Source organism: Bufo bufo, chromosome 1 (genome assembly GCF_905171765.1).
Source record: "Bufo bufo chromosome 1, aBufBuf1.1, whole genome shotgun sequence".
In the NCBI taxonomy this organism is placed as follows: domain Eukaryota; kingdom Metazoa; phylum Chordata; class Amphibia; order Anura; family Bufonidae; genus Bufo; species Bufo bufo.
Window position 1 is genome coordinate 569,295,496 of NC_053389.1, and position 17,901 is coordinate 569,313,396.

The window sequence follows — 17,901 nt, forward strand, 5'->3', positions numbered from 1 at the left end:
CAAAATAATACCAACTGCAGAATCGGGGTAATAAATATTAAGTTTTATTTGGCTGTTAACCCTTGATGTGTTACAGGAAAAAAATGAATTAAAATTCAAAATCTGCCAAAAAAGTGAAATGTAAAATTTGAATCTCCTTTTTCCTTTAATTCTTGTGGAACACCTAAGGGTGGGTTCACATCAGCGTTATGTATTCGATCATGGCTTTCCGTTATAACATGGTTATAACGGGAAATAACGGAATCCATAAGACGTAAGTCAAAACGGAAGCCTTTAAGAGGCATAATGTTTTGATCCTTCATAATACAAGTCTATGGGCAGCATAATGGATCCATTATGCATGAGTCTAGTCCTGCATAAAGAAAAAAAGGATGGATCCGTTATGCTGCCCATAGACTTGTATTATGATGGAATGCAAAACGGAAGCCTTTATAAGGCATTCCGTTTTGATCTGTCATAATAGAAGTCTATTGGAATCATAACGGATCCGTCTGGTTCCCATTATGCAGAATGGACAAAAAAGTCCTGTCGACAAGACTTTGTTTTCCGTCTTGCATAACGGGAAACAGACGGATCCGTTATGATTCCCATAGACTTCTATTATGACAGATCAAAACGGAATGCCTCTTAAAGGCTTCAGTTTTGACTTTTGTCTGATGGATTCCGTTATTTTCCGTTATAACCATGTTATAACAGAAAGCCATAACGGAATACATAACGCTGATGTGAACCCACCCTAAAGGGTTAACAAAGTTTGTAAAATCAGTTTTGAATAACTTGAGCGGTGTAGTTTCTACAATAGGGTCATTTATGGGTGGTTTCCACTATGTGAGCACCACATAGCAGTGACTTTAGAATTGAAGTGGGTTTCGGAAATTTTCTTAAAAATTAAAAAATTTGCTTCTAAAATACTAAGCCTAAAAAATTTAATTACATTTACAAAATGATGCAAACATGAAAGTGGACATATGGGAAATGTAAAGTAATAACTCTTTTATGATGTATCCCTATCTGCCTCAAAAGCAGATAAATTAAAATTTGGAAAGTTGCAAATTTTTCCAAATTTTGGGTAAATTTGGGATTTTTTTAATAAATAAAGGTGAATTATATTGACTAAAATTTGTGAAAATTATGAAGCACAATGTGTCACGAGAAAACAATCCCAGAATGGCTTGGATAAGTAAAAGCATTCCGAAGTTATTACCACATAAAGTGACACATGTCAAGTTTCCAAAAAACGCCCTGGTCCTTAAGGTGAAAAATGGCAAGGTCGTTAAGGGATTAAGGAAATAAAAGTGGTTTTCTCGGACTTAAGTATTGATGACCTAAGCTGATAGAGGGAGCTGTGGAACTCCAGAACTAGCACAGCTCTGTACATTGTGTAGTGGATGAGAAATGTACTACAAGCTCAGTGCTATTCAAGTTGTGAGGTGTTGGGAGTCGGCCCCCTACTTATCTGATATTGATGAGTGATCTTTGGGATAGGTCATCAATATTTAAGTCTTGGAAAACCTCTTTAGGCCTCTTGCACACGACCGTATGGCTTTTTCAGTATTTTGCAGTCCGCAAAAAACGGATCCACAAAAAATGCAGGTGACGTCCGTGTGCATTCTGTTTTTTTGCGGAACGCAACAGCTGGCCCGTGATAGAACAGTACTATCCTTATCCGTTATGCGGACAATAATAGGACATGTTCTATCTTTGAACGGAAATATGGAAACGGAAGGCATACGGAGTACCTTCCGTTTTTTTTGCGGATCCATTGCAATGAATGGTTCCGTATACGGTCCGTATATGGAACCAAACGGAAAAAAAAAAACATTTGTGTGCAAGAGGCCTTAAGGACATGTTTCTTATACGCTTGTGATGTTGAATTTAATTGGCACTAATTGGGCAACAAATGCCCCAAACTGCCAGTGAGGGTTAAACATCTTGTACACGATATGTACTATGTAGATTATTATGTGCTAGATGTAATTAAAGGGAACCTGTCACCAGTTTTATGGTGTCCTAACTAAGGGCAACATAAATAAGTGACTGATTCTATGCTCAAAATGCTGGCTCACTTTATTTAATTGACCCAGTCAATCTGCCAACATCTTGTATTGAAAAGCTCCAGCTCATAATGATGAGTCCTGAATATTCATGAGCTCCTGACTCTCCCCGCCTACCTGCAGCTGATTGACAGTTATTTTCCATATGAATCAGCAGCAGGTGGGCAGGGGAGTGGCTATAGCTCTGAATTAAATAAACGCTGGACTCGATGACATCACGCTGGACTCAAATAAGCTCATTAGCATGTGGCATCTTTGTGTGTATATTATGAGGTAACCATCTGTCACACCAGTAAGTGAATACATCTAAGGTACTTTTTAGTAGTTAATGATTGTATATAATTAGTTAGATTATAATCAAATATCCACATGACAGGTTCCCTTTAAGCAAAGTCATTTTTCCATTGAGCATTCTTTTAAATTCAAGTGCCTTTCATCTGTGCTGTGGAAATACACAGAAAACTTGCCTTTCATTAACACAAACCTCCTACCCAACCAGAGTTGACGGCGTATGAATGATTAGATGAACCAAGATAATTTTAATAATGTGAGACTTCATATAAAAGAGACAAAGGTGGTTTCTAGTTTAGAGACATTTTTATTGTCACAGTTTCCTATTTTTACTATACAACTTTTGAATATAATTGGATTTTCTTTGATCAGTATGGTTTCAGCTATCAATTGTAATTGCTGAGACCTTTTCAGTTTTGTGAGCCAGGTTTTGCGTTCTGTTCCGTCCCATCACAGCCAGGGGTCATTATAGCTTATGCCTTGGTACAACACAGATACATAGAAATGAACAATGCTTTATTGGGGCTGCCGTTCCAAAGCAGAACAAAGCCTCCGCTACACTCTTTCTTAATACTGTTTATTGCATTATAAGCTTTGTAAGCTTTTCTCTTCTCTCCAAAGCTAGAGATGTTGTAAGATGCGTTCCCAAAAGCCACTGAGATACTAGGAAAACCCAGAGGAATCCCACAGCTAACAGCATTTAGATGACTGTGTCATTTGTAATGGATGAAGGCTGGTGTGATGAAAGCTGTCTCGCAACAGTGGAAAATGACTTTTGACTCTTTAACCCGTCTCTTGACTGTTACAGAGGAATCAATGGGCTGCTTCAGTAGCTTGAGATATAAAATGAACCCACTTGGGATGAATGTGATGGACTTTTCAATGAGCACCACTATTTATTAACAGACAGTTAAATGTACAGTTTGGGTGCTTGAATTATGGATTATTTTTTAATCCTTTTTTTTATTGTATGTATCATATTTTTCGCTTTATAAGGCACACCGGATTATAAAACTTACCTAGGTTTTAGAGGAGGAAAATCTGAAAAAAAATATTGTTCATCAGATCTCCAAATTAGACCCCCACTCTTTTCATCAGACTTCAGATCAGACCCCTATATCAGACCTAAGATCAGACCTCAGATAAGACCCTCATATTGGACCTCAAATAAGACCCCAATATCAGACCCCAATATCAGATCAGGTAAAAAAATAACTAAATATACTTACCTCTCCAGATGGCGCACTGCACACATCGCATCCTGCAGTGCAGGCACGAGGAGACCAGGGAGGAGTGAGTACAGCCAGTGTTAGCAGCTGTTCACTAACCGCTCCCACTGCATACTAGTAAACGCTTCTACAATGGACACACTGGTATTTTTGTCCACTCTTGGGAGAAAAAGTGTGTCTTATAAAGCAAAAATTATGTCATTTGTATTTTTTTAAGATGTAGAAATAAAAATAACTTAAAAAATGTCCTGACATAGCCTAAGGCTTCATGCACACAACAAATAATGGCCATGTGGACAGGAGTGCACCCGTCTAACAACCGTTAAAAAGAGTTTAAAATGATTTTGAAGTGTATGAGTTGTTTTTTTTTGCACCAAGAAAAAGAGTTACTAATTTATACTGGTTGCACTATTGGGGGCATTTTATATATGGGGGCACTTAAAGGGGTTGTCCAAGTTATATTTATCTTCAGGATAGGCAGGGCCACCCATAAGCAGAGTAGGCAACCGCATAGAGCGCACTCTGCCTGGGGGCGCTGGCCGCCGCCTGCCCCCTACTTGTGTAATCCATTTGACATCATCTCATCTCCTTCTGTTCTTGCCGGCCGCGGCGCTCCAGCTGTCGAAGCTGAGACACCGTGGTGTATTTAAATCTCATTTAGGCTTTCTTTCAGAAAAGTTTCTCAGGGGATTCGAACTCACGACCTTGCCACATCAGAGCCAAGGCATTTACCCTCACAGCCATGAAAGCTGTATTACTAGTTGCGTAAAAATAAATAAATAAATAAAATATATATATATATATATATATATATATATATATATATATATATATATATATATATATATATATATGACTTCTACTGTAGGTAACTTTGATACCTAGTGTACATCCATACACATGTCAGCTGCCCCAACACACCCAGCTCTGCTACATCCATACACAGTGTACTGGGGCAGCTGTCATGTGTATGGATGTACACTAAGTATCAAAGTTACCTACAGTAGAAGTCTTATATATTTTTTTTTTTAAGCAATTGGTAATACAGCTTTCATGGCTGTGAGGGTAAATGCCTTGCCTCTGATGTGTAAAGGTTGTGAGTTTGAATCCCAGGAGAAACTTTTCTGAAAGTGTTTTTTTTTTTTTTTTTTTTAATACCGGACTGTTACTTTACTGCCACGGGGGAGGGGGGGGCTATTGGCGCCATGATACTGGCACATGGAGGGGGGAGGAGAAAGGCACTTTATACTGGCACATTAGGGGGCAGGGGGAGAGGATGGCACTATGATATTAGCACATGGGGGGGGGGCAAGAAATGGACATGAATCATGAGGGGCAGAAATGTGAAATGATGGGGAGGGGGCAAGAAATGGACATGAATCATGAGGGGCAGAAATGTGAAATGATGGGGGGGGGGGGGGAATGTTCATTTGCTTCTGTTGACAAAAATCCTTGTACCGGCACTGACTTCGGGCGCGCAATCCCGCGATATTATATATAAATGACCATAGTCAGACTGGCACAGGGTACGCGACTATAGTCAGACTGGCACAGGGTACATGACCATAGACTGGCACAGGGTACACGACCATAGTTAAATGTTGCATGCAATAGGTGGCTGAAAAAGGGGTGTGATCAATGGGCGGAGTCAAGGGGGCGGCAAAATTAGCTTTTGCCTAGGGTGGCAAAAATCCTTGCACCAGCCCTGAGGATAGGTCATCAATATCAGATCGGCTGGGGTCCGACACCCGGCACCCCCGCCAATCAGCTGTTTGAAGAGAAGGTGCACGCCGTGCCAGCGCTGCCTCGCCTTCACTGTTCACCTTCTAGCCATTGCATCTGCAGCGGTGAGCAGGTGAAATTACACCCAAGCCGTCCCATTCATTTCAATGGGACAGATCGCTGTATAGAAGCAATCCGTACCATTGAAATGAATGGGACAGCTTGGGTGCAGCTGCAACGGCTAGAAGGTAAACAGTGAAGGGGAGGTAGCGCTGGCACGGCGCACACCTTCTCTTTAAACAGCTGATCGGCGGGGGTGCCGGGTGTCAGACCCCAGCCGATCTGATATTGATGACCTATCCTGAGGATAAGTCATCAATAAATACAACTTGGACAACCCCTTTAATACATAAGGTGGCACTATTGGGGGATATTTTATACTGGGGGGCCATTATAGATACTGACGGCACTGTGGGGTGTACTGACAGCACTGCGGGAGTTGGGATGCTAAAAAATGAAACCAATGAAATTCATCCGTTTTTCATGACCATTAAAAACGAACAGATGGCCAGAAAATGGATGCACAAATGACTGTAATAATAATTGTAAGGGCTCAGAGACTGGGTCCTCTGAACCGGTCTGTCATTTATTCTGTATTATATTATGTGTGTAAACCCTTTTCATATGTACAGCGCCTAGGAATTAAAAGGGTTGTCTGGATTCAGAGTTGCTCTGATGCTCCCCCCCCCTCCCCCTGCCCTATGCGATGCAAGGCTTTTTGTTTACTACCGTTGACGTACCGGGCTTCACATGGGTATGCTAAGTAAAGACTTTAACCTAGCAGTGAGCCCGGGTTACATCACCTGCACAAATAAGCAGTCCTTAGCGCTGCCCTAGCCTGTTTTACAGCTTAGGGCAGCACTAAGGACCACCCATTAGTGCTGGGACGTCACTGAGATCACTGCTAGGTAGAAGCCTCCGCCTAGCATACTGAGAAAAGGCGGGTTACGTCACCGGCAGTAAACAGCCCTTGTCCTGCTCTAATGCTCCATTCAGATATAGTAAATGAGTGAAGGGGAGCTTATGTCCGGGGGTTCAGCTCTGAACCCAGACAGCCCCTTTAATATTGCATTATTATAAATAGTAATTATACTTAGGTCTTTATTGATACATAGACTGTTACAGAATGCCAACATACATCATACACACCCTTTTATGTATAGACTGCTTGTATTATCAATTGCACTTTTCTTTTAACTTTCATACAATTTTAGACTGCAAAGTCCCATCTGATTACTGCTCTAGTCGCAGAGACCATTCATTGTACACCAGCACAACCTCATGTTGTTATAGAACCGCAGACATTGATGTCACCTATAAGCCACTTGGCCCAGTTCCATTGCCCTTCTCTCCCATCTTTTATTTTAGGGCAAGTCACCTTTTCTACTCTACCGGGCTGTACGTCTTAATGCAGGTGCGACTGAAATTGCTGCTTGCGTATGCTGTCTTAAGTCTGCGTCCTCGTCTATCTTTTTTATACTGCCTTTGGCTGTCACCGGCTCAGCTCATTTATTTCTGCGGCTATAAAGAAGCGGTGTGTGGCAAGCCATTGTCAGCGTGCCGTCGGAAGACACAGGCAGGCTTGAATGATTTCTCAGTGTCAGAGTGATGCAGCCTCCAGCTCACTAACATAGACAACTGTGAAATCTGGTAAGTACACAGGAATATCAATATGTTGGCGTAACATCGCTGATTTCCTCTGAAATTAACACAGTCTGGAATAGATGAGGCAAAACTGGTTCAAAAAGATACAAAAATAAAGTAAAAATAGAAACCTTCACTGTTCTGAAGGCAACATGGGAGTACATTCCAGGGTGGCAGGCATAACAGCTGATAGGGGGTTCATGTCCCCTCAGGCATACGTGTGGTTAGTGATGACTGGAAAGGTGTGTGCAGTCCCATTCTAACGTTGGTCATACACATAAGATGAATGTTGGTCAAACCCAACAAATGTCTGCAAGCCTGAATGACCATCTAATATGTATAAGGGCCTCCTGACACGGCGGATGTCAAGGAGACAAGGATGGGGCGGATGGATTCTAATGTGCCTGATCCTTTTGTTCCCAGGGGAAATAAGCCACCACCAGAGGTGTCTGGGCGCAGTTTATTCCCCTCTACCTGTGAAGCCTAGCAATCATAGGCTAACAGCTTTATTCTGTATATGGCCAGCCTAAAGGCCCTATTAAACCAAATGATTTTCTAGGCCAATTATCAGGAACAAGGGTTCATAGGAGTGATAATTAGCCCGTATAATCATCCCAAATCAACCAATAAACTAGCATACACTCATGTGTCCGCTGATTTGCATGTTTCATCAGTTATCGGCACCATATCTCCCTGTGTAATCAGGAATGTACTGCCGATAATTAGTAGAACTGAATGAGAGAGGACCGACTACAGTAACAGTTGTATCTCCGTCACTCACTTTGCATCGGCCTGTGTAGTAATAATGGACGTTTATCGTGACTTGGTGCACATTGTGCCTGAATATCAGGCAGTTAAGCAGGGCCCTGACTATAATGTCCCATGGTGCCTCTGCCATGTGCATTTATCCTTTTCAGCAGCATTACTCTTTGTTGTGTTCCTATGCTGTGACTTCACTTTATTACCCTTGTACTGTAACAGCCTTGTAATGTGACATTATTATATGTTCTTACTCATAAGTCGGGAAGGTCACAGTGTAGAGCTTGACTCGGCCAAAAAAGAACTCTTTTTATGACAAGAAAGTAACATTTTACTCTTTTAGCGTAATTTGTATACAGCGTGGGAAATACTCAAAGGATTAATATTTCATTATTTGAGGAAATAAAACCAAGTTATATATGTTACTAGAAAAGCAATACAGGCTTAGTTGGACACATAAAATATTGATGGTAGGTTCCCTTTAAGGCCTCTTTCACACGGGCGTGTGTGCCCCGTGGTCGTGCTGTGGCTTGCAAAATGCGGGCCGCAATGCACGAGCTTAGTCCGTGGGGCAGCCGCAGCGGATCGCGGACCCATTCATTAGAATGGGTCCGCGATTTGGCCGTTCCGCAAAAAGATAGGACATGTTCTATCTTTTTGCGGAACGGAAGTACGGGACGAAACCCCACGGAAGCACTCCATAGTGCTTCCGTAGGGTTCCGTTCCGTGCTTCCGTTCCGCACTATTCCGCATCTCCGGAATTGCGGACCCATTCAAGTAAATGGGTCCGCATCCGTGATGCGGAATGCCCACAGAACGGCACCAGTGTGTTGTGGATCCGCAAATGCGGTCCTCAATACGGCAACGGGGCGCACACGCCCATGTGAAAGAGGCCTAAAGGAAATCATGCCATGCCCATTGACTGAGTTGGTTTCAGGAGATGAGACATATTATTGGTGTTATCTTTGGGCCCCCTTCCATTCTGCTTATTAGGACGCCATTTAGTGGGTGCTTATTATGGTCTTACCCCTTAAAATCAGTATGGTCAGTAACTACTAGAGTATGTCAGGTAGAGAACAGCGTTAAATATATATATCAGGTCGCTAATCAAGCTTTCTCTGTTTGTTTCGTTATCAAATAACAGGATTATTTAATTAGCAGAATATTAGAGTTTTAAAAGAAGAGCAAGTTAAAAAAAAAAAAAATTTCTAGGAATTTATGGTTTTAGTAATAACGGATGCAGTTTGACATTCTGCAGGCATCATGACCCCTCCTATCACTATCTAAACAAAATGTATGAGAGCCTTTAAAAATGAATCAATCTTCACCAAAGAAAGATTAATCCTGATATTGGAACCACTCATGGACAATAGCAGTTCATCATTTCTACATCCATCATAGGTGGAGCGAAGGCTTTGGCATGGATGTACTTCATCATCCGTCCTACTCGCCTGTTTCATGTCATCATGCCACCACCATATACAAAGAACATGTATTCCACTAGCAGGTCATCTGAGCATTGCTCATGATCAAGTCTTTACAATGTGACCACAAGTGGAATCTTGGTTTTCATGTCTGAATTATATTGCATAGGGGTTTCACTGCATTGCATTTGCCGCTTACAGGAAAATAAGAGCAAATACCAATACCACACTTTGGCATGGTGCGACAATCATGCCACAGTGCACCATGTTCCAGCCCATACCTATCAACCTTGTTGATGAGTACGATGCACAGATCTTAAGAATGTAAACAGAAAACTGCAGAAAAACTTGATAAGCCTCACTCACTCATGTCTTTGAAAATGTGAAACTTTGTAAATATGATGTCAGTTTGAAACCCATATTTTCACAGCATGAATACATTAATGCATCTATTCCAATATTCAAACCATATCCAAATAATCATCTATGACAATGATGTATGAGAAGTCTGTAAAGACGGTATGCAAATGAGCTCTTAGCAAGCTCTGCCTCTAAGGCCTCATGCACACGGCCGTTTTTTTGGTCTGCATCCGAGCCGCAGTTTTTGCGGCTTGGATGCAGACCCATTCACTTTAATGGGGCTTCAATAACCTGTCCTATTCTTGTCCGTGTTTTGCGGACAAGAATAGGCAGTTTATTAATGGCTGTCCGTGCTTTGCCATCCGGCTGTCCGTGCTTTGCCATAGCTATCCTATAAGTCAGTGTTTGACCTTTTAAAAAGGCCTTGAGACATGACCTGGATAGTAATTAAGCCAGCATCTCATCTGTTTTGTGGTGATTGCCCCTCATCAGTACAGAGCAGAGAGTACTGGCTTAACTGGGTGAGAGGCCTAGGTCAGGATTCGGGGGAAGCTATATCTCCTTATGGAGAACGCCTAAATGTTGCAAGGAGTCTAATAGGCCAGGCAACGCTCCTCTAGAATTCTGAGAAGAGGGTACACAAATTAGCTCTTAGAAAGCTCTGCCTGTGATGCCACCAGATGTAAAGCAGCTATCCTATGAGTCAATGTTTGATCTTTTAAACAGGCCTTGAGACATGACTCGGATATTAAATAAGCCAGCATCTCATCTGCAGACAGCTGTTTTGGGGTGATTGCGCCTCATCAGTGCAGAGCAGAGAGTCCTGGCTTAAATTAAAAGTCTGTAAGATATTTTACTTTTGTCTCAAAACACTAAGGCTGGGTTCACATCACGTTTTTGGCATCCGTTTAACATATACATTGGAAAAACAAAGCATACAACAGCGTTGTAAACCACGCTTTTCTATCCAGCAGAGTGCAGTAAAAAATGTATACATTAACACATACATTTATATATTTTTTTTACAATGGAACTCTATGGTGAACAGATGCCACTGTATGGCATTCGTCTGAGGTATCAGTTTAACATATTTTTTTTTGTATACGTTAAACCGATCGCGATGTGTACCCAGCCTAAAACTGGCCATACACTTCAGATGATTGTTGGCTGAACGCCAACTATCACTCCAGACCTTCCCAACATAAACATATCTGTTGGGCGTTGGGCTTGGCCGAGCATGCATGTGTGTTCTGTTGGGAGAGGAAATAAAGACACTGACAGACACAGCTAGTGGCAGCTTATCTCCCTGGAGAACAAAAGGATCAGGCATGTTGAACCAGCTCTTTAATCCTTCTTTGCCCAATATTTGCTGTAATGGGTAAATTGGGATACACATTAGATGGTTGGCTGGTCCCACTGAAATTAACAGGTTTGCCCAACAATAATCTATGTATATGACCACCTTATTGTGAGCTAACAGGTAATAGCATTTTATAATGACAGATTAAAGAGCTGCTTACGTCATTGGTAAAAACAGTGTTCTGTACATTACATAATTGTAAATATATATAATATATACAGGTGAAACTCAAAAAATTAGAATATCGTGCAAAGTTCATTTATTTCAGTAATGCAACTCAAAAGGTGAAACTAATATATGAGATAGACTCATTACATGCAAAGCAAGATATCTCAAGCCTGTATTTGGTATAATTTGGATGATTATGGCTTACAGCTTATGACACCCCAAAGTCACAATCTCAGGTACCCTTTGCTCAGGGGGGTTTGGATTAATTAGCTGACTAGAGTGTGACACTTTGAGCCTAGAATATTGAACCTTTTCACAAAATTCTAATTAACGCAATTCCTTTTCATTTGCATTACTGAAATAAATGGACTTTTGCATGATATTAAAATTTTTCGAATTTCACCTGTATACCATAGTTGCCAGAACCTAGCATTTTTTCTTTGTGTGTTTCCCATGATTTTGATAATTATATAAACCAAGAACATACAGGAATTGCGTAAAATTGGTTGTCCTTGGCACATAAAATGGAACAGATTTTAACAACCTCGCTAATTGTTCCTCCATGTAATCCAGCAGAACTAAACCTGCAGTGAAGCATGGGTTGTCATGGTATTAATTTAGGAAATTTTCCTCGGTATCTATTGGGAAATTATTCATGGAAATGGCAATAAGCTGACAGTCTGGTATAATTTATTAAGCTAGTCCTGGTCTGTGTTGTTTCCATCTCATTAACACATTTAGAGGTTATTGTAGTAAATTTCATTATAAGGTGGCAGAGGGACATGATCAACTGTGAAACTTTTCAGGACTCCGACTTTGAGTAAAAATAATAGTTGATGCGTAATATACGGTACATGTATGTGTTCTGAAAAGTGACCATTGGTAAGTTCAGTAGTGCATCTTCTGGACATATCATATCACTATTCTTTTGTTTTATAGTCATTTAGGTTATTTTTGGAACAACTCTAGACCTGAATGAAGAAAGAAGAACAATCTGCCCAGTTATTGTGGGTGAGAATTTGTAGAAACGTTTGTTCATGATAATTGCCCTGAGTAAAGGTCATTTTACATGGACCGATTTAGCAGGCAATTATCAAGAACCAACACACATTGGTGATAATTGCCTGATCATCAGGGAGATGAGAGCTGTATTTTCATGCAGCAATCATCTTTTTTGTAGGGGACGAGTAAGGCTCAGTTCACACCTGGGCGTTTTACAGCGCGTTCCTACGCGCTGTAAAACGCTCAACAAGGAGAAACCAATGCTTCCCTATGGGAATGGTTCTCACCTGGGCGTTTTACAGCGCGTACGATCGCGCTGTAAAACGCCCGACGCTCACACAAGTACAGGAGCGTTTTTTTGGGCGCTTGTCGCGCGTTCCCGTACATAGACTTTCGGGAACGCGCGACACTGTGTGTACATTTGTCTCTGTATGCGCGCTTGTAAACGCCCGTACAATCGCGCATACAGAGCGCTCCTTTCAGAACGCTCAGGTGTGAACTGAGCCTTATAGCTACAGCAATCACTCGTCCCCCTCCAGTTTTATACAGGATGATATGTGCCAGGTGAAAGACATGATCATCCGATGAACGCGCTTTTGTTCATAAGGTGATCGCTGGAACCTTTTACATAGGTCAATTATCAGGAACAAGCTTTTTTCTGCACAGCCATCTCTATTTTAGTAGCATTTAGGACATTTTAGTCATTTCTATTAGTATATGCTTATTTCTCATAACGATCTGCAGGTAGCAGCATTATCCATTTATGATCATTTGTTCTGCAAGTTAAATCCTGCTCACAACCCGTAAAGAAGATATGAAATGGTTACTACTCTTTTTTTTTAACTGCTAATCATGTCCCTGCTCTCAGGACATGACTGAGGAGTTTATCTCTTCAAGAACTGAACTTATGAACATCAGGTTCTCACAGATGTTATATGTTAACATAGCTTTTTATCTTGGTTGTTTAAACAAAGGAGAGTCTTTTATGGCCACTTTCACAGGGTCAGTATTTGGTCAGTATTTTGCATCATTATTTTGGGAAGGAAGGATGCAAATAAGCTCTTAGCAAGCTCTGCCTCTAATGCCACCAGATGTAAGGCAGCTATCCTATAAGTCAGGGGTCAGCAACCTTTGTCACTCCAGCTGCTGTGAAACTACAATTCCCAACATGCTCCATTCATTTCTATGGGAGTTCTGAGAACAGCTGAGCAAGTATGTATGCTGGGAGTTGTAGTTTCACAACAGCTGGAGTGCTGGAGGTTGCCTACCCCTGCTATAAGTCAATGTTCAACCCTTTAAATAGGCCTGGAGACATGACTTGGATATTAAATAAGCCAGGACCCCCATCTGCAGATAGCTGTTTCGGAGTGATTGCCCATCATCATTGTGTAACACCCCAGAGTGGTGTTACCACTTCTGCAACTTACTACTGTCTTTATTGGTCTAACCTCATGTCATCTTATTTATTTATTTCAGGTCATCCACACTGTGCATTTCTAATGCTATGTAAATGTTCATGTAATGTGCCTGATTCACCAGCAGGTGGCAGCAAACATGGCAGAGCTATCTTAGATATAATGGAACCTTTCATTCCATTCTAACCCCCCTCTGGAGAGAAGTGGTCAAGTCCTACTTCCTGCAGGAAAGGTGGGGCAGAAGTTTGTTAGTTTAGCCTACTGTATCCGGCTGAGGGAAAGGTGTGCAGGGGCATGTCTCTGCTGGATGTGCCCAAGCCAGCCAGAGCACCCTCAGCTCTGCTGGCCATGGAGGCCAAAGCTTGAAGCCTCAGGTTCCAGGAGGAAAGTTCTGTGGCCTAATCTAATGACAGACCATACAAAGAGAAGTGCAGCATACAAGAAGAAGCAAAGTCATACAGTCAGTCTGTCAGTACAGCAGAGTCAGAGAGAAACAGATGTAGCAGGGTGGAGTTTGCCTGCCAGTTTCATGCCAAAGCCTGCTGGGACCAAGACAAAGTATGTAAACCATTTTGGAGAACGTTTATGCAAAGTAAAGCTGCTGTTCAACTACATAGCAGGTCTGGACTCAATCTTTCTTTCAAATCCCTTGATTATTCCCCCTATTTATTGCTTTGGAGCCAAAGCCTGGGGTCCAGCCGTATCCAGGTAGGAGCACCATGACACATATTAAAGGACATTTAAGACCGCACTATAACACTCGGCATTCCTACACCTGGGAGGTGCGTTCTATATATATAGAGGGCCCTGGGGGGAGGCGCCCATTGCAAGTGCAGAACAGATCATCAGTATTTGTAAGTCAAAACCAGGAATAGAACCTAGAGAGATAAATTATAATGAAGATGAAAAATTCTGACCAAATACTGACTGTTAGCTTTGTGACAATATAAGTAACTAGTAACGGTTGAAAGGAGGCTGTGGGGGCGTGACCACTAGTTTTTGCTTTACTGTATATGAGATGGCTCCCTCCATAGAGCATTATCTGTACATCACCCTGACGTTTGCTATTATGTCACCTATGTTTCTCATTCCTATGTATGGCCCCAGTAATTTCCTTATAATAGAACTGCATTTTACAAACTATTCCAGCAACTGCAGTGTAAAGAACAGATGTTTAGTTGGCATAAAGAGCTAAAAATACAAATCGCTGGTTGCAGTCACCTTCCCTTGTAGTTCCTAATGGTATCTGACAAGCCGCTCTTGCACAGTTACAGTTAGACATTACAAAACAAATGGACGCCTCAGAGCGGCATCACATTTTGACCCCTTCCTTGTGTTTCTCCTGGCTTCGTTGGGGGTCATTAGTAAAAGGCAATTTAGGCCACCAGTACACACAATGAAAGGAGCTGGTACATAATGGAAATGCTGTTTGCTTCCAGAATAATACAATAAAAACACTGTCATGTGAAACTGCGTATACGTATGTACTATATGTACTATATATGCATGTATGCATACGTCTTTTCTGAAGGAGAGAACAGAACTGCAATCCCTTTATCCTGTTTTTATTCTTAGTAATCCTTGACAGTGTGAATCACTTTGCATTGCAATCTATAGGTTGCAGATTTGCAATGTCCATAGGTTTCATAGGTCCATAGGTTACAGATTTGCAAATGGATGGGGTTTACAAAACCTGATGTAGTATAAAATATCTGCACACGAATCAGAGCATGAATCCACAGAATGCTCATTCTTGTGCGGAAAAGAAAACCTGTGATTTCACACAAAATTATTTAACAATCTGCTGAGCTCTTCCTGCTCTATACCATGCTGTCTGCAGATTGCCCGGCATTTTCACTGATATAAGGCATAGTTCACATCTCGTTTTTGCTCATACTTGGTGTGTGCTTCAAGAAAACTTCTGCTGCACATGCTATTTCCATTAGACACAGTGTATTCCAGAAGTGTCCTTTTGGTATAAGCTGGGCCAGTATGCATTGGCATACCTTTTTATACTATGGGGAAGTAGAGACTACCATGCTTTCCAATGCATATTTTTTCTGTAGGTAGTAAAGTAGGTGAAACCACACTCCGTCACCATTCAATATGTAGAAATCCAGAACACGCTCCTTTTGTCATTATGCGTTTATACTTTATTCAATATATATACTTTTTAAATGTATGCAAATAGCAAAGCAAAGTAGAATCTCCTAATATACCCAGCCGTGTGATACAGTAAATCTAGTATACATGTGACAACGTTTCTGTCCTATACATCTGTATCTGGAGGAGAAGTGTAGGGCAGACAGTAGTCAAGGCGGACGGCACCGCTATAGGTTACTGGGCTTTTTCTTTATAGTGGGAATCAATGGCTGAGGTATGCCATGGTATATCTATATAGGTATATGTTAGGGAAACTCCTATCTAACATAGCCTAAATTGTAGATTATCCAGCAACCAGGGGCGGACTGGGAACTTAAAGTGGCCCTGGAAAAAATACTAAAAGTAGCCTCGTTTTGTAGTCGGGTCCAAACTGATGGAAGGCAGGGCCAGTAATACCATATTGTGGCACATTATACCACCCAACAGAGCCAGATACCACAGTGCATCACAAAATACTGCCAGCAGCACAAAATACAACCCCAAAACCTTCCACTGGCCGGTCGTGAAGAGGGCTCAGAATCGGCCCACCGGGGAATTTCCCTGTAAGGTCTATGGCCAATCCGCCCCCGCCAGCAACTGAGCAAAAATGGAAAACCAGTGCTGGCTAAAGTCATAGCTATCTTATTTCTGTATGTGTCCTATGTCTCTGATACTTGCTGAACCTGTGACATATAGTATCTAGAGATGAGTGAATCGACTATATAGAATGAAAATTATACCCAAATAAAAAAATTAAAAATTGGATTCTATAAAATCTGAATTTTAGGTGATTCGAATCCGGAGATATTTTACAGAGAAAAGGAGACAAGGCAATCAAAGCACATTCGAATAGAATCACACGGCTGAATCAGACGATTCAGACCCCAATTGAATTTTAAGAAATTTGCTCATCTCTATTAGTGTCTCATCCTCTAGCCTTCCCTGACTTTCCCAGTCATATGGCATCTTCTGTAGGTAACAGCTGAACATTATGGGGGTTACCAGGGTGCAGGCACAGACTTCACTGTAGTAAAGACCTGCAGCAGACACATAATACGTTGTAGTAGTGTTTGGTACAAGCTGAGTCGTTAATGGTGGAGCAGATGGATTAATACACCAGAGAGGCATTGTATTCCCAATGACTTCAGTGGTTGTAAATACCACACACGCCAGGCTGGGACTTCCATCAGTTCACCATATGGCAAAAATGGATGATGTGAGGATTATGTTGGCAAACTGCATGGGTAGGTACAAGAGTATTTGATGCCAATAGAAGAATGAGACTGAGGAGGATGAACATCTGCTTTTATAAACGTGTTCCAAAAATCCCCATTTACAAGGAATGCAAATATTTCAGATGGTCAGCTCATATCAGAGCTGGTTCTCCGCCCCTAGGGAAATTTTGCCTACACTTTACGTACATTGGAAAGCTGCGCCGTGTGTATGTGAAAAACACAAGGCTTTATCCATAACAATAGGGGAAAATTTGCCATTCACTCACACATACCCAGTTGTCTATTGTCTCCTCACATTGCCAATCATATAATCTCTAGACCTTGTCTCTCAAACACAGTGGCAAAAAATAGTTCCTGCTGACATGAAGCCACTGTACAATTCTGCAAGAACGGGGAGGATGATTTATCGGAACTGCTGCAGACGGCAATTTATTTTTTGGAGGAATAAATACATCCAATGTGGAATCCTAATAGATTTCTATGTAAACCTGAAAGGAGAGCAATGCCTGTGATTTCTAGCCCCTCAAGTCATTTTTTTTTTTTCTTGTATAAAGGCGATAAATTGCTTAGACCTAATATCATTTCCATGTTGAGATCCAGGACTTATCCCTAATACATCATGAGAGCTGCAAGAATATGTACTTGTAGACTGTTATTCATGTACCTATGAATTATTAAATATTGCTTTGTGATAGTATATAGCTGTAGCTAATAGCATTTGAGACAAACAGGAAAAAAACAGGTTAATGTAGGAGAATGTAGAATAACCCATGTTTAGAATTACCCAAGATAAGGTTTATGTAGACGGACAGACAGACAGCGGGAAATCTCAGCCTAGCTGGATACTGCAGTTTACCTCCAGCCCCCATTGACCATCATGGGATGTGGCCCATTTCCTGCATGAGCGCTGGGTTTCAGCCAGGCAAAAACTAGTGCACACGTCGGTTTTTGTCTGCCCGAAACCCAGCCTAGTCAGAGACTGTCGTTTACCTCCAGACCCCATTTACTATAATCGGATCCGGCGGGGTTCCTGCCG